The 23,307-nt window shown below is 34.8% G+C and overlaps 1 long non-coding RNA gene across 1 annotated transcript; it reads right to left on the minus strand.

Moving 5' to 3' along the window:
* Positions 1 to 8,884: 8,884 nt before the first annotated feature.
* LOC131392791 (uncharacterized) lies at positions 8,885 to 9,484 on the minus strand. Its single transcript, XR_009215785.1, has 2 exons — positions 9,425 to 9,484; positions 8,885 to 9,213 (listed from the first exon to the last, which is right to left on the minus strand). It is a non-coding gene; the product is annotated as an uncharacterized LOC131392791 (long non-coding RNA).
* Positions 9,485 to 23,307: the final 13,823 nt, after the last annotated feature.

Consider the following 23,307-nt stretch of genomic DNA (forward strand, 5'->3'; position numbering starts at 1 on the left):
CTTTTAATTTTCTTTATCATACACTTTAGTCTAGTATATAGCACTGTAATATTTCTATTGGCATATTTTAAAATAATTTAAATATACCGTTTCCACTTAAAGATTGTCTTAGCCCAGCTTCCCTAGAAAACTGATTCTGAGGGAAAAAAAAAAAACCCACAATGTGCAATGTGCTTATATGCTAACACTTTAATGGGAGTGCAATCACAAGGAAGCAGGACAGAGTACAAAACATAAATGAGGCAGAGGAGAAGAAAAGTAAATAAAAAAGGGGCTTCACTAACCTGGTCATGACTTTGTAATAAGAGTGGCTGATTGCTCTATCTCACGAATTATCTCCAGAGAAGATGTACAAATCATTGCCGCTCCAATCCATCAGAGAGTGGGGGCAGGAGGGGATGAAGGAAGCAGACCATCTCCCACTGGCCACAGTTCAATCACAGGGCATCAACCCTCATGCACTCCAGTTGCACAAACTGGCTTTCACGGCACCCACCATGAAAGCTGGATCTCAAGACGGCATCAGTGGCCTCCACGGCACAAGCGTTGCATTGTATATTTAAAGCAAATGAATAAAAACACGGCCAAATGACTTAGACATAATGTTAAGGTTACTTTCCTAGTCAATCAGAGTATTTAATAAATTTATAACTCTTACAGTTAAAAGTATCTCAGAATACAGAGTAGTTTGGAAAAGCTTCAAAATTGCCCCCCACCACCTTCTGTTAGAATGTGATAACACCCTGTGTTGGAGCTGAGTGGCATGGAGATCTGGACATGCGCTTCTTGTGAAGAGTACAAGTGTCCAGAGAGTCAAATAGAAAGAAAACCAAGTCAAATTGACCCTGAGCTTCAAATGAGTTTTCAGATACCTGTGTGTGTTAAATTGCATTGGCTATTTCACGTCAATCATTTTGGAAGGACTTAATTTTTAACTAATATATTCATATTTTCCTTTTAGAGATTTTTTAAATTAAGTCATCAAATATTGTAGAACCCTGATCTGTAAAGAAGTGAACAAATGTTACACGGGAGGTTGACTTTTTTGCAAAGTAACTTTTATTCCATAAACGTTAATAGAGATGTGGATTTTATCAAACACCAAAACCCAAGAATTCTGCCTTTCAGTTCATTTTTTTGAAAGCTAAAATTCATGAAGCACTATGGTCATTATTTTCTGATAGTAGACAGACAAATTAATAAATAATTACCTATGTGATCCTTAAAATATAAAGTTATTCCCATGGAAACCTAACAATGTATCATTAGGAAAAAAACTGACCAGAAATTATTGACATGATATGCAATTACAATAATTATTTTCATTTCATAAGTTGCTTCCCGTTTTAGGGCTAATGAGCATGCAGCATAACATTTTTACGTATTATTTATGTAATTCTGGATTTAGTTCTTTTAATGACAGGGCTAAATTCCAGTCTCATGCTTTTCATTTTTTCAATTATACTCATTGCACAGTAAGATGTTCTACTCTAAACATCATAAAAGCAGAAAAAGATAACATTCGTTTATACTTTTGATTAAAAATTTGAAACTTTTTAACTTTAAAGATTTATTTTTCCATAACCCAAAGCTGGCTATAATTGGAAGGTTACTGATAAAATGTTCTGAGAAATGCTTCGAACATCCACAAACACTAAATATGTATTCTAATAAATGCTGCTTTATAGTCTACAACCTTGCAGAGGCAAAAGTATTTGGGATAGCCTATAGGTTTTAATAATTCACCTCACGGAGACATAAGTAGATCAAATTAAAGTGCAATTCTGCTGACTTGATATTTCAGGCAAAAATGTTATGATTTGTTATTTCAGGCAAAAAATATTATGATGGGGCAGAATGCAGACAGACATCATATTTGCTCTACTAGATAAATAAAGGGTAGCAAAATCATTACATTTTCCTTTTATTTTGACTCCACGAGAAAACATAGTCTATAACATTCTGTTAGAAAATCAAATTTTTGTCTTTAAAAATTAACAAAAGATCTTTAAAAATTTCATGGAATTACCTATTACAACTTGACTTGATCTTTATGGTTGCTGAAATTATTAACTAATCAGATAACACCTCTCTTGTCACCTTCTCTTGACAAGGTTACCTTGATGACAGGGTCACAAAGGATTCAATCACATTTCTATTGCCCAAATACCTAGACAAAAACTTGCTCAGTTGAAAATCTTAAAGAAAAATGCTTTGTCATTTTCAGACTTCTTGGCCTGAATGGAAAAGAAATGCAGTAAATTTATTTTTCAAAATGGATGTTTCCCAATATCACGTAGTAAACACTCAGAAATAATTAGATTCCAAGAGTATTTTAATTATGCATACTCTTGCCCATTGGGTGAGGAAAATCCTCCTAAATGCTAAATGGTCATTGCTTGAGCCTAACAGCTTTAGAATTTCTGAGCCATCTACAAAATTTCTTCAGTGTTCTTTAACAAATATTTTTTGGGTGTTTCTGTGTCCTAGGCACAGAGGACATGATGATGACAAAATTACACATAGTCTGAGTTCCTTGGGGCTTCTGTTGACTATTTTATATACATTATGAAAGAAGCAAATAGGGAAATGAGCTAGAGAATAACGTGGATGTGCCTACATCAGGAAGGTGATGGATAAGGCCTCTCTGTGGAGGTAATATTGCAGGGGAGATGTAAAAATTGAGAGGGGGATAGTCATAGGAACCATGGGGGGAAGAGCAGCCCGGGAAAGTGGGGTAGCCTTTAGTTGAGGTGAAGAATTTAACAGAAATCCAGTTTAGATGGAGAAGAGTTAGCGTTGGATGATATTGGAGATGTAGACATAAGTTTGTATTGTATTTCAAGTAGAATAAAATATAAAGCTAAGGATTTTCCTTCTTCAACTGGAGATGAGGGGCTTAAAATGACTGAGATATTACAGTGACTGAAACTCATCTGCTAAAGATTAATCTATCAGCCAGCATGTGTAAGTGATTACTACCAGGCACTGTCTTCTTTTAAAAGCCAGAGGACTCAGAGAGTAGCAGATGCTGTGTGATTGCTGGCTTGGGAGATAGGGACAGATAAACACACCAAGCACTCAGAGTCACTTTCGGGTGTGGGGGTGATCAAAGTTAGTCCTGTTTACCTTTAATAACCCTGTGGACAAAATAGGAGTTGGGAGTAAGGGAATTTAGGACTAACACATCTGTGCACTCACCCAGTTTATTGGAACAGGGCCACTCTGATACACGGTTCCCATCAACTATATTTTTGCATGATTCTTTTTTTTAATTTTTGATTGAGGTAACATTGCTTTATAACATTATACACCTTTCAGGTGTACATCATTATATTTCAACTTCCGTATAGACTACATCGTGTTCACCATCAAAGGCCTAATTGCCATCTGTCACCGTACAAGTGTGCCCTTTTACTCCTTTCGCCCTCCCCCACTCCCTTCCCCCGTGGTAACCACCACTCTGTTCTCTATATCTATGTGTTTGTTTGTTTCTTTGTGTGTCTTCCACATATGAGTGAAATCATATGATGTTTGTCTTTCTCTATTTGACATTTCATTTAGCATAATGCCCTCAAGGTCCATCCATGTTGTCCCAAATGGCAAGATTTTAGGGGCATGGAAGATAAATGATGGAATTTATATTTTTAAAGAGTCACCCGAGTTCATGTGTTGATATTGGCGAATTACAGTAGGATTGGGGAAGCACTTTACAAGGCTGTTATAATAGGATGGGGAGAGCTGAGGTTGGGTTTGACTAGGGTAGTAAAGAAGTAATCAGTAACAGCAACTGTGATAGTAATAGTAATGATAATACTTTATAGCGGTTGAGGATATTTGAAAGAGTAATTATAATATTTCATATGGAATTTAGGTTATACAAAGAAGAAAGTGATGTCAGAAGATATCTGAATCATCATGAAAATATTGTGAAGATAACTGCCTGACAGTTACAATGAAATTGAATGATGGTGGCAGTAAGTTTCTTGAGCAAGTGAGATAGCGGCTAGGATTTTGTGGTTGGGAAGCAAAGTTCTTGAAATAAAATTTTAAAGGTGGCCCAAAATCTTGAGATGACAAATCTAGAGGGTGACAGTAGATAGGTGAGTTGGAAGGGAAGGAAAGACAGATGGATGAGATGGACTGAGAGACCAGAGTGTTAGATAGTTGATCCCTGTGGAGGTTGAATTCACAATGATTAATGACAGACATTGGGAGCGAGAAGCACAAAGTCTTCAGTGAATTAGGTGAAGTTTACCATGAAGTTAAAAGTACAGAGTTACTGGGTTTTCAAATGGAATCATTCTGCTTGAAAATGAATCTAGAAGTTGAGATTGTAAACAAAACTACAATTGCTCATTGAAGAACGGTAAGACAAAGCAATCTCCTGATCTCTAATGTAGAAAGAATTATATTGGATTTGAGATGATGTAAATTGAAGCATAATTACTTCAACTTTAGCATGATAAAGCCCTTTGAAAGCCTTAGAAAGAAAATGCTGAAAATATACAAATTATTACCTTTATGAAAGCAAGCTTGATCCCAAAATCTCTACCTGGAATGCATTTTATTCTTTTAATTTTGTTTTTATGAGCAATTGTACCACAATACACAATTCAATTTAAATAGATATATAGCATTTAATATGATTTCAGAATTGTTCACTATGCTTTATTGATCTAAGTAAAAGACAAAAATCAATATTTTCCTTAACAAAGCAATGGAGTTATCGTGCAAAGGAAAAGATTGTTTCAGCTTGAATTCCTTGCCAAGCCAGGTCATTGAAACATACAAACAAATTGCTAAATGTTTTTCATGGAACATAAATACCAATATAAGACATACATCTTTGGAAAGGCTATCATATACCAAGAGTTGGCCCAAAGGGGAGATGTCATCTGGTGTCTCCAATTTGACATATAAGTAAACTGTGATTGAATTTATCACATAAAAATCCATAAGCATAGGACTTTTAGAAAGTACAAATTATGGGTGATCATAAAGCATGAGCATCACCTGTGAATCCGAGGTGCTTCTGCTCTAAGGAAAGAGCTTCCTGATTCAAAACTTCTCCCATTTTTTTTGTACTCTGTGTCTTCCTTGTCACAGTTTCCATCAGTCCAGCACAAGCCAGCATCTGCTTAAAGGACCAAAAGCAGGATGAGGAAATCTTAGGGTACAAACTCTAAAACAAATGAATGGATGAAGTTCTCCGTAACTTAAAATATTGTTCATTTTCTTTGGGTTCCTTCCTAAATATTGGCTAGTATTAGGTAAAATTATAAAGCAAAACATATAATTAAAAACATGGCTTCCTTGCATACTGTCCATTCTTGGAATCCTAGGCTGAAAGACAGCCTAGGTTATTTTTATATTTGAATAAAGCACTGCTAGAAAACCCTTACAGATCCAAGAAAGTGATTTTGAAAATCCAGTTTTATTTCCATAGATTTATATTCTCAGGAAAAAAGTTTAGTCACTTCTTGATGTGGCGAAATCATTTAGCTTTGAATTCTTTTACCCCCTTCCATGTAGAGGTGGATGAATTTTGATATAGCAAAAGATGATCTCTCCCACTCTTTATTTTTTGGATTACAGTGATGAAATTTAACTCAGAAATTTATTAAAGAAAAGGAAATATACTGTGAAAAGGTGTAATGAAAATAGGAAGACTGATGAAAACTTTGATTAAAATAGGGTTGACATCATATAACTCTAGTAACAGTGCCATATTAGAAGCCATTTATCTGATAACATCGTTGCTTTACTTCATAATTATAAGTATGAAGGAGAGCTGTCTTACACTTGCATCTGTCAATCGATGCTTTATGATTGCTACAAATACATAATTAAGTGAACTGCTAGCCTTCTTTTGTGTTTAGTAGATAGAGCATAAAGAGAAAATAAATGGAATTGATTTGACAGAGTCTAGAAATGAATGCCATAGTAGTGAAGAGCTCAAGTTCTGAATCAAATAAAATTAGATTTAAATTCTGTCTTTCCCACTTTCAGGTGTATAATTTGAGAAATTCAGTTGGTTCCTCTAAGCCTCAGATTCTTCATTTGTAAAATATTATTCTTAGACTTACAGATTTATGAAAATTAAATAGGTGCCGTATATAAAACACTTAATGGCTTGCGTTTAGTAAACCTCAATAAATTATATGTACATTGTCTACGTATCACGTGTATTTATATGCATATTTGTAAACGCGTTCATATAACTAGATGGATATTCAAAATAGGTTTTACTCAGAGAGTTTACATTGCCAAATAATATTATTCTACTAAACAGCTTATTCCGTTAAAAAGACACATGCAAAACTCAAATTGAGAGAGCTTGAGAGAGCTATTTCTTAAATAGCGTGTGTATATGCAGGAATCTACATTAGATTCCATCTTACAATTTTTAGAAAATCAGTTAAAAATAAGTTGGCAAAAGAAATTTAATTTACTGGGTAAAAACGCTGTGAATCTAATCTTTTACTTTTTTGTGTCTACTTTGCTGCATGTCTTATACATTTTATGTCCCTGGGTCACCTCAAAATATAGAAGTGCCTGCCTAAACCACATTAAATTACTCCCAGTATGGTTTTAGAATATGCTGAAATATTGCCTTACTCAGACTGTCTCCACAATCACAGCAGCTCACAGTACAGCTGTTAAATAAAAGGAATTTTACTCAACTGCCTCAAAGTTTAGTTGATTGAGAACTGTGCATATCTAGGTCACTGACAATCTTCTAGATACGATGTCTATAAATTTACAAGTTCGCAGACTCACTATGCCTGTAAATTACTTATGTTTGATTTCTCTAAATCTAATTTAAATAAGTAACTGCTTTCCTCAATGAGCAATTTTATAAAGTGGCTATTGTATTACTGCAGATCTGTATAAGAATTGTTTAATGTCACTACGAAGTTCTAAAATTTTTCTGAGAAAACAAATGCACCAGACCTCAAACAGCAAACCAGATAAACAAGTCCCTCTAACACCCACATTTCACATAAAAATTAGACACACACGTGATATTTTTTATTATATAGAAGATAAATTATTTTGTTCTATAATACGTTTTTAGAATAATTTCTAAATAATCATCAGTTCCACATTCTATGTTTTTCTTCTGTGCGCACATTAGTGGTTTCTAGCACTGGTGAGGAGATGTCCTTCCTAATAATTAGCTAAGTATAAATTAAAACAAGAATATGCCACCAAAATGTGAGAAGACCAGTGTTTTTGAAGATGTATTGATATAGAAACTTTCATACTGTCCCCTTATTATTTTTCTGAGATTATTTTCACGGGCAGAATTCTCAAGTTTCTAAGTACTAGAATTCCAGCATTTGATGCCAGAAGAAAACAGCAGGCCTGAGAAGCTGAAACTTACAATGTTGAGGAAGAAAAGTACAGAGAGAATTATTTTAACAAATAAAATATGAGGAATGTACTTTATTGCATCATAAGCAGACTCTCTTTAATTTACTAATAGACAAAGCATCTCTTGTTTTTCAGATTTCATGTTCTATCTGAATTCATAGTGGGCATTACTTGTTTAGTATCCAGGTAAGAATATTTGTTATGCACCCTTTTATGGCTACAAACTATGCAACATTTTCTAAGCATCCATAAAAGAGAAACACTGCCATTCCTAGTGTCGTTAAAGTACCTTGTATATGTTTTTATACCTTAATTTCTTTAAAGGCCATCAGCCCATGAAAATATAGCCCAGCCTCAGTCTGTTATAATTTGGAAACTTCTTTTGGGGGATTAGACCTGAAAACTATGGATAAGATCCAATTTGTCACAAATGCACATGATAAATTCTTGCTAATAAGGTAACGTATTCCTATTGCTGGTTAAAATGAAATCCATTTGTGCAATTGTCACTTAGTTGTTCTAAGTCATCATCCTAGTGACCTTATGATTAACTCACCTCCTTATTATTGACTTGTCCTAAAATGTTAACTAGGGTCTTGTTTTCTCCAGCAGAGCCGGAAACCCCACATGGTGGGACCATTGTGGCTCTTCATGTCATAGAGGTGTGGATCTTTTCCACAAGGAAAGTCAGGGGATAATTCATGGCTGGAGTGCCATAATCCATAATCTAAGAGTTACACAAATTGCCTAGAAACCATGGATAAACCCAGCTCGTACACATAAAAAAACTAAATCTTTTCAGATTATCATAATTTACATACAATGAATAATATCAATATATCCTGCAAAAATTGAATTTTTAATACAGATTAGGTTTTGTTTATAAACCTGGTTTTCCAGAAACACAGTAAATCTTGGTGTAGTAAAATAATCCAGGGACAGAGATTGCTATGGGGACCACATTTTTAACTGACTAGTGTGAAATAGGAACTTACCACTTTTTGCAAACTAGAACTAGTTAATGCTGATTATTTTAAAGTATATTTTCGACTTCAGCTGTCCCACTGCCACACCTGTCATACCAGGAACTGTCATCTGTACCGGGGATTTACCCCTTAGCACAATTTGGTAATAAGAGTACACCTAACATTTAGAGGCGTTTTTTACTTGTAAGTTGATAACACAAAGAAATAATGAATCAACATTACATCTTTGTGTTCTTTTAGGCAATATTACAGTAACAATAACTAGGCAATGTCTAGCAGTTTCAATGGGGGCGTTCTTACTTATTAGTAATTCTGAGCCAGTAGTCCAGAACAGAAATTTCAGCTCGAACGGTAGTTCAGCAATCAGCATTTCCCAAGACAGCTGCTTACTGGCATAACAATTGATGGTGGTCATTGGGCTGGTTTTCTTCAGGAGAGGAGAGAGGGTTAGCAATCTTGCTCAGTCCCTACATTGTTTCAAGTAAGGACACTTTTATAACGAGAAAGTCAGTTTTGTGCTATGACTGGTGAATGAGGTAAATAAGACCCATACTTGGTGTATGGAGGGTAAGAGGGAAGAGAGAAAGAAAAGAAATTACAGTCTCCTGTTGACATACAGGCAGGGATGTTGTCGTGTTGGAGCCTTTGCTAACCACACAGTACAGGATAGAACTCATTGAGAGCATGTTTGAATAATGGGAGGATGAATGTGTAGCATGGAATTTAATTTGACTGGTCAGCAGGGAGAGGTTAAATTAGAAGGTCTGCCAGCTGCTATCAGGGTCTTCTTGCCAGTCATCACCACCAGAGTGAAATTCAAGTGAGAAGTGGGTTTCTGGTCATGTTTCTAAGGAGAAAAAGAGAAATTAATATTATGAAGTTGTCTAATGGGTACAATTGACATTTTCCAAAATTTGGAAACATAGATCCAAGATGGTAGATGTTGGCACTTGACAACCCATTATTAGACAGCAAACCATGATCGGCTTTTCCAATGAAGTTCTAGTGAGGTTTTCAGCTGAAGGGCCTTGTTGTGAACCCAATTATCCAACATTTACCTTAACATCGTTTGTCCAAGTCAACCTGTGAAGGAATTCTGTTGACTCACTCTGATGCTCTGGAAAAATATAACACAAAATCACATAAGGGCAGTGCTTCACAAACTTTTTCACATCAGTATAGACAAAGAGAGTAACAATGTTGATATGGCACACTGGGGTTACCAGACAAGGCTATCCAGGCCTAAGGTGAGGGGTCAGGTGCTCTAAGAAGCCTGGGGCTCTGCCTAGCCACTCTGAGGTGGCTCCTTTGCACGTGTCTCATCGCACTACTTGGGGAAATCTGATCTGATCTACCAACTGAATATACCAGCCCACTCATTAGCACTTTATATGCATTGAAGAGAATCTAAAGCTCTTCTTTTTCTGAAGCTTCCGTATTTATAAAGAATATAAGCAGAACGTCTGGCAACTTAAGAACTGTTTCTACATAGAATTTAAACATGTTTTGGAATTTCTGATTTGACATTTCAAATGCTCTAGGCAGTGACAGTGCTAATAAATCCGGAAGAGATTATAACCCTCTCTACCAACAGACCTGTAAAGGGGGGCCCATCTTGTTATTAAGAAGTATTCACACCTCAGATCAAATATTTTATTGATATTTTAGAATATTTTAGAAGAATCTTGCCAACAGTCACTGTGTCATTTTTTGCTCAGGGTTATGCTTTACCCATTCTGAATATCCTGAATGCTCTCAAGATTTTTCAGGTGAATGACAGACCCTGAATATATTTACAAAGAGTGTCCGAAGTATGAAGGGGAGGGAAATGGGCCACTTTCTCTGTCTTGAGAGTCCGCCCCCTGCAACACAGTTTGTGTAATTAACAATAAAACAGTTCCTACATTGCTATGCAGTCATGCTGGAGAAGCTTCGGTACCTGTCAATCATGTTCAGTTCTTCCTAGCATCACCTCTTTGTAGGGGGTGCTAGGGCAAGCGTTACACTATGGAAATGAGGAGTGAGTGCTTTGGTGTCTTGAATAACTATCTGGGAAGCACCAAAGATGATCTGTGTGGAAAAAAAAAAATATATACTAACTGTCTTCAAAGTTTCTTTTTCCCTTTTTTTAATTTGTTTTTAATTTAATAGAGAAGGGCAATATCTGAAAATGTTACCAGGGGAGACTGCTCTGTTGAAGGAGTATGAGAGTAGTCTGAAAATGAGGAATGACCACAGCCTCGGCTGTGTTATCAGGCAGAAAACAATATTTTTTAACAGCCTGAGTAGAAGGTAACATAAGTACCGTTAACAATTTAGCTTCTCCAGAAATAAAAAACCCTTGTTACTTTTACAATTTTTCTCAGCCAAGAAGTACCTGAGGGCATTATAAAAAGGACGATAATAGATGCTTTGTAATATGTGAGTGTACAGTCTCCAGGAGGGCTGCCAGTTCTGCCGCCTGGGCAGACCCCAGAGGCAACAAGGAAATTTCACGACGTCAGAGAACACAGACTGCAGAACAGAAACCAGCTTTAATTTACTCTCAAACCCACTAGTCGTTTACCTTTTTTCTCTACTATATATAGGTTTTACTAAATTTTAGATGCATTGATTTATACCTATGTACAGTCATACAGAAACATATTTAAATATTATTTATAGATCTAACACATAATTAAGGGTAACAAGCATATCAAAAGATAAACATATTAAAAGTCCATAATATATCCATTGAGATCACTAATTTCAGTGTTATGAAAAACTGCAAGAAAATATAGATACATTGATAAATATGTGGGGGCTGTACTTTTATTTTCTTTCTTTTGAGCTTTTTATATATAACCATTATCAACACTTTACCTCAGGAATAAACAAGTACCTTATTGTATCTGTCCAAACTCCCAAAGCAATTAGAGATTTAAATATATAATAAAATATTTTTATATTTATGTCAATATATATTTAAATGCATGGTTTATTTTTAATTACAAATTAATAATAATGTATTGTTATTAAAAAAATTAATTCATTATTTTATATAATATATATCTGATTTAATGTCAGTAGTGCGTTTCTGAAAACAGTCATTTGCATGAGTGTAAATAGGGAGACTATTTCCCATTATTTTAAAAGGAAAATAGGGGCCAGCCCCATGGCATAGTGGTTAAGTTCAGCATGCTCTACTTGGCGGCCCAAGTTTGTTGGTTCAGATCCTGGGCCTGGACCTACACACTCCTCATGATGCCATGCTGTGGCAGCAACCCACATACAAAATAGAGGAAGACTGGCACAGATGTTAGCTCAGGGACAATCTTCCTCACCAAATAAGAAGAAGAAGAAGAGGAAGAAATTAAATAAAAGGAAAATAATTACAATTTATTTACAAATGAATCTTCATCAATTTCTTAAAATGTAATCAAGATACAGAAGCGTACTTTTATATGTTACAAACTATCATACCAAAGTATAAAATGTTTAAAACATTACTTCCTGATCACCAAAAATTCAGTTGTTACCCAACAACTATAGTGACTCAGCAATATCTGCTCAAAGCCAGCAACACTTGAGACATGAGACCCCTCAGTTGAGTTTTAGGGAGCTGTTCAAACCATCCAAATGTGATTCCAACATTCCTCCAATTGTATTCGAAATAGAGCTTACAGACTTTTGCCACTAGACACTTTTGCGTTCTGAGACATTAATAATAATTTTTTCTATATAACCATTAACTGATAAACTTGTTATTAAGAGTTAGATACATACTGGGGGCCGGCCCAGTGGCACAAGCTGTTAAGTGCGTGCGCTCCGTTGCAATGGCCCGGGTCTTGCCGGTTCAGATCCCGGGTGTGCACTGACGCACCGCTTGGCAAGCCATGCTGTGGCGGCGTCCCATATAAAGTGGAGGAAGATGGGCATGGATGTTAGCCCACGACCAGTCTTCCTCAGCAAAAAAAGAAGGATTGGCAGATGTTAGCTCAGGGCCGATCTTCCTCACAAGAAAAAAAAGAGTTAGATACATATCAAGCAGTTTGTGTCTTAAAAACTGAGAGGCATTCTACCAGATAAATATTTCCTCATGAAAACATAACTATTCGAAGCAATCTTTTTCATTTTTTTATTATATTGCCAACACCTTTCTACCTCAAAAGTATATCACACATACACTCTTACTCACCTAAAAATGTCAGCTCTTGCCTCTTTTCCTCTGTTATTGTGTAATTTTCAGGCAGTCTCTCTACACAAGGTGGCAAAAATGGTCCCTGGCATTCATAGGCTTGTGTGGTCCAAGCCATCCACAGTGTCATAAGAACAGAGTATTTCTCTCCCCTGCAAGCACATTCAGTCCTGAAAAAGAGATCTGATTGGCCCTGTTTGTGCCATCCGTGCATCCCTGGATGAATTAATATATAGAAGTCAGTGGGGTACTGTAATTTAACAATTTGGGCAAGAGAATCCATCCCTGTGTAGAAGTGGAGTCAGGAGATCTCCAGGAGGATTTCTGGAAAAGAAACATTCTGGATGGACAAAAGTGAAAATAACAGATTTCCATCAAACTCTCTATTCAGGTTTCCATCAAACTCTCTATTCAGGACAGCTCACCCATCCCAATTACTCTGGAAAGTATACTGAAGAGAAAACATTGAATTCTCATGCCTGGCCCTCCTTCCCAGACCAACAAAAACAAGAGATCCCAAAATCTAAATGTCTTTCTCAGATGATTTAGATTGTTGGACAATTAGTGGTCATGGGAGAGTACAGTTCCTGCAATCGAGTAGTTCTTTGGCGGGGTAAAATTAAAGATATGATATACTCAGGCTTTCCCAAATGTTCTAGCCATATTCATGTAAATTTGAGCCACCTCATTTCAGGATGGGTGATTGTGTCATGTTGTGACCACAGTGATAGACTCAGTGGTAGATATTCTTTCCTGTTGTTCTATCATTGTAGATATCAACATCCCCAGGACAGGGAAGAGATCTCAAGACAAACATTAGAGGTAAAAGAAAGATGTTTCTGTTATAAAAAGGAAACCCCTCATCAATCATTACTTGTATTGTTATTTTTAAGGATTTTATAGCAAGAAAAATAATAAGACAACAAATAATAAGACCTTTTTTAATTAATGTACTTTTTTCCAAGATGAAATCATTTTCCATCTCTAAATAGAGCCATATCCATAAAGACAGTTAATCAAATACCAATTAAACTTTTTCATTAATATTTTATTGAAAGGTACATGAGGCAAGGCTAAGAAGATGGAGTAATGAAGAAGGATGAGCGGTGACATGCTAAGTTCTGTTGAAAAATGAGAAACAAAATGACCATTTAGTTCAAAAAAACATACCAGTAATGGTATCAAAATGACCTTTATGAGAAAAAAATGAAGACGAACTCAGATTTTTAGTGCCTGGGAAATATCCCGAGGCTTCATAGAAGATATTGAGATTCCAAATATAGGTTACAGAAGAATGCTATTTCAGGAGCATGATCCACACTGGCTCTGATACAAAGGGACTAGTCATTTAAAGTAAGGGACTAATTCATAAAACTTCATATCAAGCAATTATTTCCAAAACAGATGTAGCGTCTATTTATGCCTGCATTGAAATCCTGAAATTTTGTCACAATTTGTCATTTTCTGCAACTTTTTTGATAACCAGACTTCTTTATTTTAGCTTATTTTGTAATTCAACTTAATTTTCCCATAGGAGCCCACCAGGAATTCACCCATCAGTTTTCTCTCAATTTTCAATTTCAATGTAACTAGTCTTTCTCTTAATAGTTTTCCTCAGTTCCACACTTTAGTGTGGAAGAAAGAAAAAAATCGAAAAATTTTTATGCCATAGAACATCATAACATTTGGTAATTTTATAATGTTACATAATGAGAATATTTATTACCACGTGATTAAAGAGTTTTGAATGCATAAGAATATGCAGGTTAATCATAATTATGTAATTAAATCATATTTAAAATAACAAGATCATATGTGATACTTGAACAATTTTTATCAGGTCCCCTTTTCTGTTCTTCTTTGTATGATTGAAAGAAGTAAAGATGATCTGTAGCAATAAAACGTTACTATGCTGACCCTACGTGTTTGAGGACATGTTTCAGCAGCAAAGAACTTGAGGGAAGAGGCTTAATGTCCACCAATCACTCAGAGTGAACAATAACTGTCAGGATGATTGCCATAACCTTATCAGAGATCCAGTCTACCCCATTTCTTCTTTTTCAATTTTAAGACCTTATTATTTTAGACAGTTTTAGGTTCACACCAAAACTGAGAGGAAATTACAGAGATTTCCTATAAGACCCCTGCCTCCACACATACACAGCCTCTCATATTATCAACAACATCTAAGATATGGTATATATGTATATGCAGTGGGATATTATTCAGCCATGAGAAAGAAGGAAATTCTTCCATTTGCAACAACATGGATGAAACTTGAAGGCATTATGCTAAGTGAAATAAGTCACCCAGAGAAAGACAAATACGATACGATATTACTTATATGTGGAATCTAAAAAAGGCGAACTCCTAAAAACAGAGAGTAGAATGATGGTTACCAGGGCCTGGGGGATGGGGAAATTGGGGAGATGTTGCTTACAGTACAAACCTGCAAAAAATAGATAAATAAGTCCTGGACATCTAATACACAGTGAGTGTAGTCAACAATACTATATCATAAACTTCAAAGTTGCTAAGGGACTAGATCTTAATTGTTCTCACCAAAAAAATAAATAATAATTATGTGACATGATAGAGGTGTTAGCTAACACTATGATGGTAATCATATTGTAATATATAAATATATCGAATCGACTTGTTGTACACCTTAAACGTACACAATGTTATATGTCAATTATTTCTCAATTTAAAAAAATCACTCACCAGAATGGTACATTTTCTACCAAGGATGAAGCTACATTGACACATGGTAATCACTTAAAGTCCGTAGTTTGTGTTAGGGTTCACTCTTGGTGTTATGCATTCTATGAGTTTGGACAAATGTATAATGAAATACAACCATTATTATAATATCATACAGAGTATTTTTACTGCCCTAAAAAATCCTCTCTGCACTGCCTATTCATCCCTTCTCCCCTCCTCCATTCTTGGCAACCACTGAACTTTTTGTTGTGGCCAGAGTTTGTTTTTCCTTTTCCAGAATGTCATATAGTTGGAATCATACAGTATGTAACCTTTTCAGATTGGCTTCTTTCACTTAGTAATATACATTAAAGATTCCTCCATGTATTTTCATGGCTCAATAGTTCATTTTGTTTTAGCACTGAAAAATATTCAATTGTATGGATGGACCACACGTATGTTTATCCATTCACCTACTGAAGGGCACTGTTCTTACTTCCAGGTTTTGACAATCATGAATAAAGCCGCCATAAGCATTGGTGTGCAGGTTTTTGAGGGGACAGGTTTTTAACTCCTTTGGGTAAATACTAGAGAACATGATTGCTGGATTGTATAGTAGGAGTATTTTTAACTTTGTAAGAAACCACCAAACTGTCCTCTAAAATGGTTGTACCATTTTGCATTCCCACCAGCAATGTATGAGAATTCCTATTGCTCCACATCCTTGTCAGCATTTGGTATTGTCAATGTTCCAGATTTGGGCCATTCTAGCAGGTATGCAGTGATCTCTTGTTGTTTTAATTGTCATTTCTCTGAGAACATATGATGTGGAGCATCTTGTTCATATGCTTACTTGCCATCTGTGTATCTTCTTTGGTGAGTTGTCTGTTACAGTCTTTAGTCCATTTTTGAATCAGGTTGTTTGTTTTCTCACTGTTGAGTTTTAAGAGTTCTTCATCTATTCTGAATAACAGTCCTTTATTTGATGTGTCTTTTGCAAATATTTTTTCCCAGTCTCTGACTTGTCTTCTAATCTTCTGGACATTGTCTTTTGCAGAACAGAAGTTTTAATTTTAAGTCCAGCTTATCAATTATTATTTTCATGAATCATGCCTTTGGTATTGTATCTAAAAAGACATCACCATACTCAAGGTCATTTAGATTTTCTGCTATGTTATCTTCTAGGAGTTTTATAATTTTGCATTTTAATATTTATGCCTATGACCCATTTTGAGTTAATTTTTGTAAAGGGTGTAAGGTCTGTGTGTAGATTCATTTTTTTGCATGTAGATGTCCAGTTGTTCCAGCACTGTTTATTGAAGAGACTATCTTTGTTCCATTGTATTGCCTTTACTCCTTTATCAAAGATCAGTTGACTGTATTTATGAAGTATTTGTCTATTCTTTTGCCAATACCACACTGTCTTGATTTACAGTAAGTCTAGAAATTGAATAGCATCAGTCCTCCAACTTTGCTCTTCTCCTTTACCCCATTTCTTTTGATGTTAATGTTTGCACAAGGACTATTCTTGAAGGTGAGGCTAATTGCTGAGACTTAGACAATGCTGTTCAAAAGGATTTGTTTGGGGGAACCTGTATCTATTAAGAAGAGATGCTTCTGGAAACAGAGGAGTAGTTGGGAATTGTGGTGATTATTTTCATGTGTCCCCTTGGTTAGGCTATAGAACCTAATTATTCAATCAAACACTGACGTAATTTTGCTAACTTAGGTGTTGCTGTGAAGGTACTTTGTAGATGTGATTAATATCTACAATCAATTGACTTCCAGTAAAGGAGACTATACTCCATACTCTGAGTGAGGCTTATATAATCAATTGAAAGGTCTTAAGAGCAAACTGAGTGTTTCCTGGGGAAGAAGAAATCCCACCGTGAACTGCAACCTCAACCTCTGCCTGAGAGCATCCAGCCTGCCAGCCTCCCCTATGGATTTCAAAGTTGCCTAACCAGACCCTACAATCATGTAAGCCAAGATCAAGTCCTTGAAATAAATTTCTTTACAGACACACACACACACACACACACACACACACACACACACATGCTTATATGTCTCCTACTGGTTCTGTGTTTGTCTGATGAATACAGGAATCACATTAGCTATTCATTTCACTCTTGTTATGTCATATTGGCCTGAACTTGACAACAGACCAGATTTCTCCTTGCTCTAAGCTGTGGAGAGGCAAATGGAGTTCCTGATACATACTGTATATGCATGTTAAGTATTTCTTTTTAACAATTCTAAACCATGATCATTTGAAACAAAAGATAACTAAAGTTGGAATCAGAAGCTCAAATGATCACTTTTTATATATGAGATGATTTATTTGGAGGTCATCTCTAGAATAGCATAATTTGAAGGATACATTTTTTCTCCTCTAACTATACTAAATCAGCACTGGGAAAATTCCTTTAACTTTGCAGGGGCTTTCATCTGTATCGATCTATCCAATATGCACTCAGTCATACTTACTGTGTATTTTGTATTTCTATTCTTCAGTGTCACTTCTCACTAATGGACTGGTTCTGTTACTGTCATTTGATGACTTCTCCATTGCCATCTTACTTCATGAACTCATTATTTTCTAATTACTATTTTATACCACTCTTTGATTCATCAATTTTTAATATTCCACTTAATTGACTCCTTTGTTTAAATGATGTGAGAAAAAATGAAGCTAATTTTATCATTTATCTTATAAATTCTGGTTTAGGAGAGCTTCGTTTGGTTGTTCCATATTCTGGTAGAAGAATTAAAGGAAATATTTTGTGCACTCTATTCAAATTTCTACCACTGAAGTCATCTTATGCCATGACCTTTCAAAATGCTCTTCAAAGACTTCAGAAATATGCATACTGCCATTCATTTATTGTGAAGTTTTATGTTATGTTTTTATTTATTTTTTAATTTGTAACATTTCACATGATATATTTTTTTTATCTTAACTCAGATCTTATTTCTTATAGTTAAGAGTCAAAAAAGAAGTCAAAGAATTGGTAATAAAATGTCAGAGTATGTCAGGGATGTATCTGCAGTTTTAAACTTGAAAAGAACATATTACTGAACAAAATTAGAAGAATATTAAAGAAAAATTCAATTTCTATAACATTCAGTGTAACCTTTTCCATAAAAGACACCAAAATTTGCAAAATGTAAGTAAGACTACTTTATTGTTAACAATATTTTACTGCATATAAAACTATATGTTTTTCTTTACATAAGGTCAAGAATCTAAATCTTAGTAAATTAACATACTCGCTAATTTGAATACCGTTAAGATTCCCATTCATGAAAACCTCCTTAGAACAGATAGAATTTAAATATATAACTTGGAGATCTGTCTTTGACTCCCAAATGGATCAATATGGGTCCTAAATGTTAAATTTATTCCAAGAGATTATCACGACGGATGGAAAATCTTTATATATCTGTCACCATAAGCATAAAGTTACGTATATTTTTTCTCTATTTTTGCAGACATCAGACTATAATATGTGACTTACACTTATGAAAAGAGATTTTTTTCACTCCACATTCGTTCTATGTTAACTTTCAAATCTTTTTGAATTCTACACAAAATGGTTACTCTGATTCTTAGAGTACAACCATAGACGAGGTAAGTCTAGAATTTGAAATACAGGCAGAAATACGGTGGGTGTTACTGAAACCATCCTGCATAAAAGGATATTCATTATCTCAAGTATCTTGAGGGTTAGAGATGTAGAATTTGGAGTCAGTCTTTCTGGTTTTTTTCCCTCTAACGAATTTATCTTATTGAATTTACACCATGTAGAATGAAGTTCTATGCAGCATATAGTTGATTGGATATTTTAAATTTTCCCCAGATTTGCTGTTTTTCTGGAGTATATTGATCAGTTTATTACTAAGAATGGAGTTTTAATCACATTTCAAATAGAGGAATTGAAGACAGCCAGAATCCAAAAATGTCTGGTGGATACCATGGAGAAAAACTTAAATTCACCTCCTTTAAATAAAAGATTTCCCATTAAAAGCCTCTTATAAGTGGGTAGACAAAGGGCAGCAGCGCTCTTGTTTTCTACAAAAGATTCCTCCATATCCATGTGTGTACCTGTGTTATTAAATCACTTTAGTTTTCCTAACATGCACAGTAAGGATCTGAGAGAGTTAATTCAGACTAGAAGAAGTAGTAATTTAAAAACTATTACTCTCTAGCTTAGATTTTAGAGATCGGAAATATAATTCATTTGTAAATTAATTAAAATTGGAAATCATTTAGGAAAATTCAGAATGAAGAATGGTTGCAATAAAGATCATGGAAAATTTTTGGAAAACCAAATATTTATGAGGATATTTGGCATTGGTAAAAAATATATAACATATGTTAATATTCTTTTGGCTATCTCAAAATTTTCAAATTACATTTAATAAGGAAATAAGTTGCAAAGTATATGTCAGATTTCTAAAGAGTACTGGAGAAAATGTTAGCACAGATTCCAGTAGGAAAAAAAAAAGGGAATATAAATGGGAAATGGAGGGTGGGGCTTCTGGCTTTGCACAATATTTAATTGGCTAAAAATAGCCAATATCAGTTGCTCTGATGTGCATTTAGTTAGGCACACAGTGTTATGGCTTCATTTCCTGATTAGAGATTAGTAAATGAAAGGTCCAGTTCTTTAAATCTCTCTAATTTCTGATGTAGTAGTTGATATTTTTCTCAAGTAAGAAATCTTTTCATATTCCCTATCTCTACCTTATGCTTTGCAAGTCTCATTATTGTTAAAGTATATTGTTCCTTTTAATGAATTTGGAGAAAGAAAAAACAGTTAATAAATATTGCAGAATTATTTGTCAACGTTATCTTATAAAAATATATTTTTATTTTAACAGCTTTATTGTGGTATAATTGACATACCTTAAACTGCACATATTTAAAATGTACCAATCGACCAGTTTTGGCATACACATACACTGGTGAATACATCACCACAATCAACATTTTGAACATCAACAATTCCAAAAAGTTTCTTCATGACCTTTTATAATCCCATTCCCTCATGCTTCACCTCCCTTCCACCCCCAGTCAATAACTGATCTGCTTTCTGTCACTGTAGACTAATTTAAATTTCCTAGAGTTTAATATATATGAATTCACACAGTATGTACTCTTTTTTCATCTCACTTCTTCAATCAACATAAGTATTTTGAGGTCCATCTACGTTGTAGTGTGTTTCAATAGTTCATTCACTTGAATAGGTAAATAGTATTCCATTGTAAGGATATACCACAATTTGTTCATTAGTTCATCTGTTAATGAGCATTTAAATTGCTTCCAGATTTTATTTGTGACAAATAAAACTGCTATGAACCTTTAATTATGTCTTCGCATGAGTATATGCTTTCGTTTTCCTTGGGTGAATTCCACCTAGGAATAGAATGGCTTGATCATGTGGTAGGTATTCATTGATCATTTTAAGAAACTGCCAAACTGTTTTACAGGGTGGTTGTACCATTTTATTTACCATCAGCAGTGTATGAGAGTTCCAGTTTCTGCATATGGCCCCTAAGACTTGGTATGGCCAGTCATTTTAATAATAGCCAATCTAATTAGTGTAGAGTGGTTTCTCATTGTGATTTTAACTTTCATATCTCTAATAACTAATGATGTTGGGCATCTTTTCACGTGCTATTATCATCTATATATTTTCTATGAGGAAGTATCTTTTCCAACCTTTTGCCCGTTTTTCTATTGAATAGTTTGTTTTCTTATTACTGGGCATTAACAGCCTTTTACATATTCTGAATACAAGTCTTTTATTAGATATTCAGTTGGCAATATTTCTCTCAATCAGTGGCTCATCGTACCATTCTATTAATAAAGTTATTCAGAGACATACATTTTAATTATTTTAATCCCTTCTTTTTCTGACTTTTCTTGTTTTAACTGAGCATTTTACGTGATTCCTTTTTCTCTCCTCTCAGCATATTATTCATACTTCATTTTAAAAATATTTTCATAATTTGCCCTGGAGTTTGTAATATATATGTACAACTAATTTAAGTGCACTTTTAAATAACACTATACCACTATAAGAGATACCATGCTGTTACTATGCTATAACACATACTTTATAACAGAATATTACCAATTCCTGTCCCTTATAACATTGCTGTCACTCATTTTATTTATCTATATTGTATAATCAGTCAATATATGGGTACTATTATAACTTTGAACAAACTTTTATCTATTAGATCAATTAAGAATAAGAAAAAATTTTAAGTAAATTTTACCTGCATTTATTCTTTCTTAGACACTTTTTCTTTTTTTATGTAGATCTGAGTTTCTGATCTATATTACTTTCCTCCCTGAAGAATTTATTTTAGCATTTTTTAGTAGGATGAGTCTGTTGGCAATGAATTCCCCTAGTTTTAGTTTGTCAGAGAAAGTCTTTCTCCTTCATTTTTGAAGGATAATTTTGCTGGATACAGAATTCTAGGACTTTTATTTCTTGTAAGACTTTAAAAAAATTTATTCCACTTTTTCCTTCCTCACATGAGTTCTAAAGAGAAGTCTGATGTAATTTCTATCCTTGTTCCTCTATAAGTAAGGTGTATTTTTTCCTCTGGCCTCTTTCAAGATTTTCTCTTTGTCCTTAGTTTTCAGCAATCTGAGTATGTCATAACTAAGTGTAGTTTTTTGTTTTTGTTTTTGTTTTTGTCCTACTTGGTGTTCAGTGAGCTTCCTGGATCTGTGGTTTGGTGTCTGCCATTAATTTTGGAAAAATCTTAACCATTATTACTTCAAATATTTCTTCTGTTCTGTTCTTTCTTCTCTGTCATATTCTTATTACATATGTATTACATACTTTGAGATTGTCCCACAGTCTCTGGAATTGCTGTTGTTTTTTCCTTTTCTTTTTTTTTCTTTTTTTTGCATTTCTGTTTAAGAAGTTTCTATTCACACATCTTCAACCTCACTGATTCATCCTCAGCCATGTCCTGCCTACTGATGAGCCCATCAAAGGAATTCTTTGTTTCTGTTACAATGTTTTTGACTTTTAGCACTTCCTTATTATTGTTTCTTAGAGTTTCCATCTCTCTGCTTACATTACCCATCTGTTCTTGTATGTTGTCTACTTTTTTCATTAGAGTCCTTAGTATATCAGTCATAGTTATTTTATTTTATTTAATTTATTTATTTATTTATTTATTTATTTATTTATTGTGTGTGTGTGTGTGAGGAAGATCAGCCCTGAGCTAACATCCGTTGCCAATCCTCCTCTTTTTGCCCTGGGCTAACACCCATGTCCATCTTCCTCTACTTTATATGGGATGCTGCCGCAACATGGCTTGACAAGCGGTGCATCAGTCCACACTTGGGATCCGAACCCGAGAACCCTAGGCTGCTGAAGTGGAGCACGTGAACTTAACTGCTATGCCTCTGGGCCAGCCCCTAGTCCCAGTTATTTTAAATTCTCTGTCTGATAATTATAAATCTGTCCCATATATGAGTGTGGTTCTGACACTTGCTCTGTCTCTTCAGACTCTTGCCTTTTGTCACACCTTGTACTTTTTTGTTGAAAGCCAGACATGATGTAGTGGGTAATAAGAATTGAGGTAAATAAGTCTTTATTTTGAGGTTTTGTTATTCTACCTAGAAGTTGGGCCATTTTAAATGTCTCTTGTAGCTATAGGTTTCAGAGTCTTCAATTTCCCCTAGTGTCCTTATTTCTGTCTCTCTTTTTATCTTCAGGTTTCCCTAAAAAATCCTTCTTAAATAGAGTGTACCCTTGCAACTCTTTCAGCTGTAATCTACTTTATTATACTGGAGTCCTCTTGACATGGTGGCAAGGCGTGGAGGGAGGAGAAGCATTCTATAATATTATGTTTAAATTTCAGTCTTGTAGTGGGTTTGTGTCCCTGGGCTGTGATATTCACAAATGTTTCTCAGCTTTTTTCCCTTCTCTTAGCTGAAACAGGAAGGCTAGAGGAAGCTGGAGTTGGGTCATTTTTCTTTTCCCAGGTTAAAAAAGGCTCTGGTAAAGTCTTTTCCCGTGCTGA

The sequence above is a fragment of the Diceros bicornis genome, chromosome 27, assembly GCF_020826845.1.
Source record: "Diceros bicornis minor isolate mBicDic1 chromosome 27, mDicBic1.mat.cur, whole genome shotgun sequence".
Classification (NCBI taxonomy): Eukaryota; Metazoa; Chordata; class Mammalia; order Perissodactyla; family Rhinocerotidae; genus Diceros; species Diceros bicornis.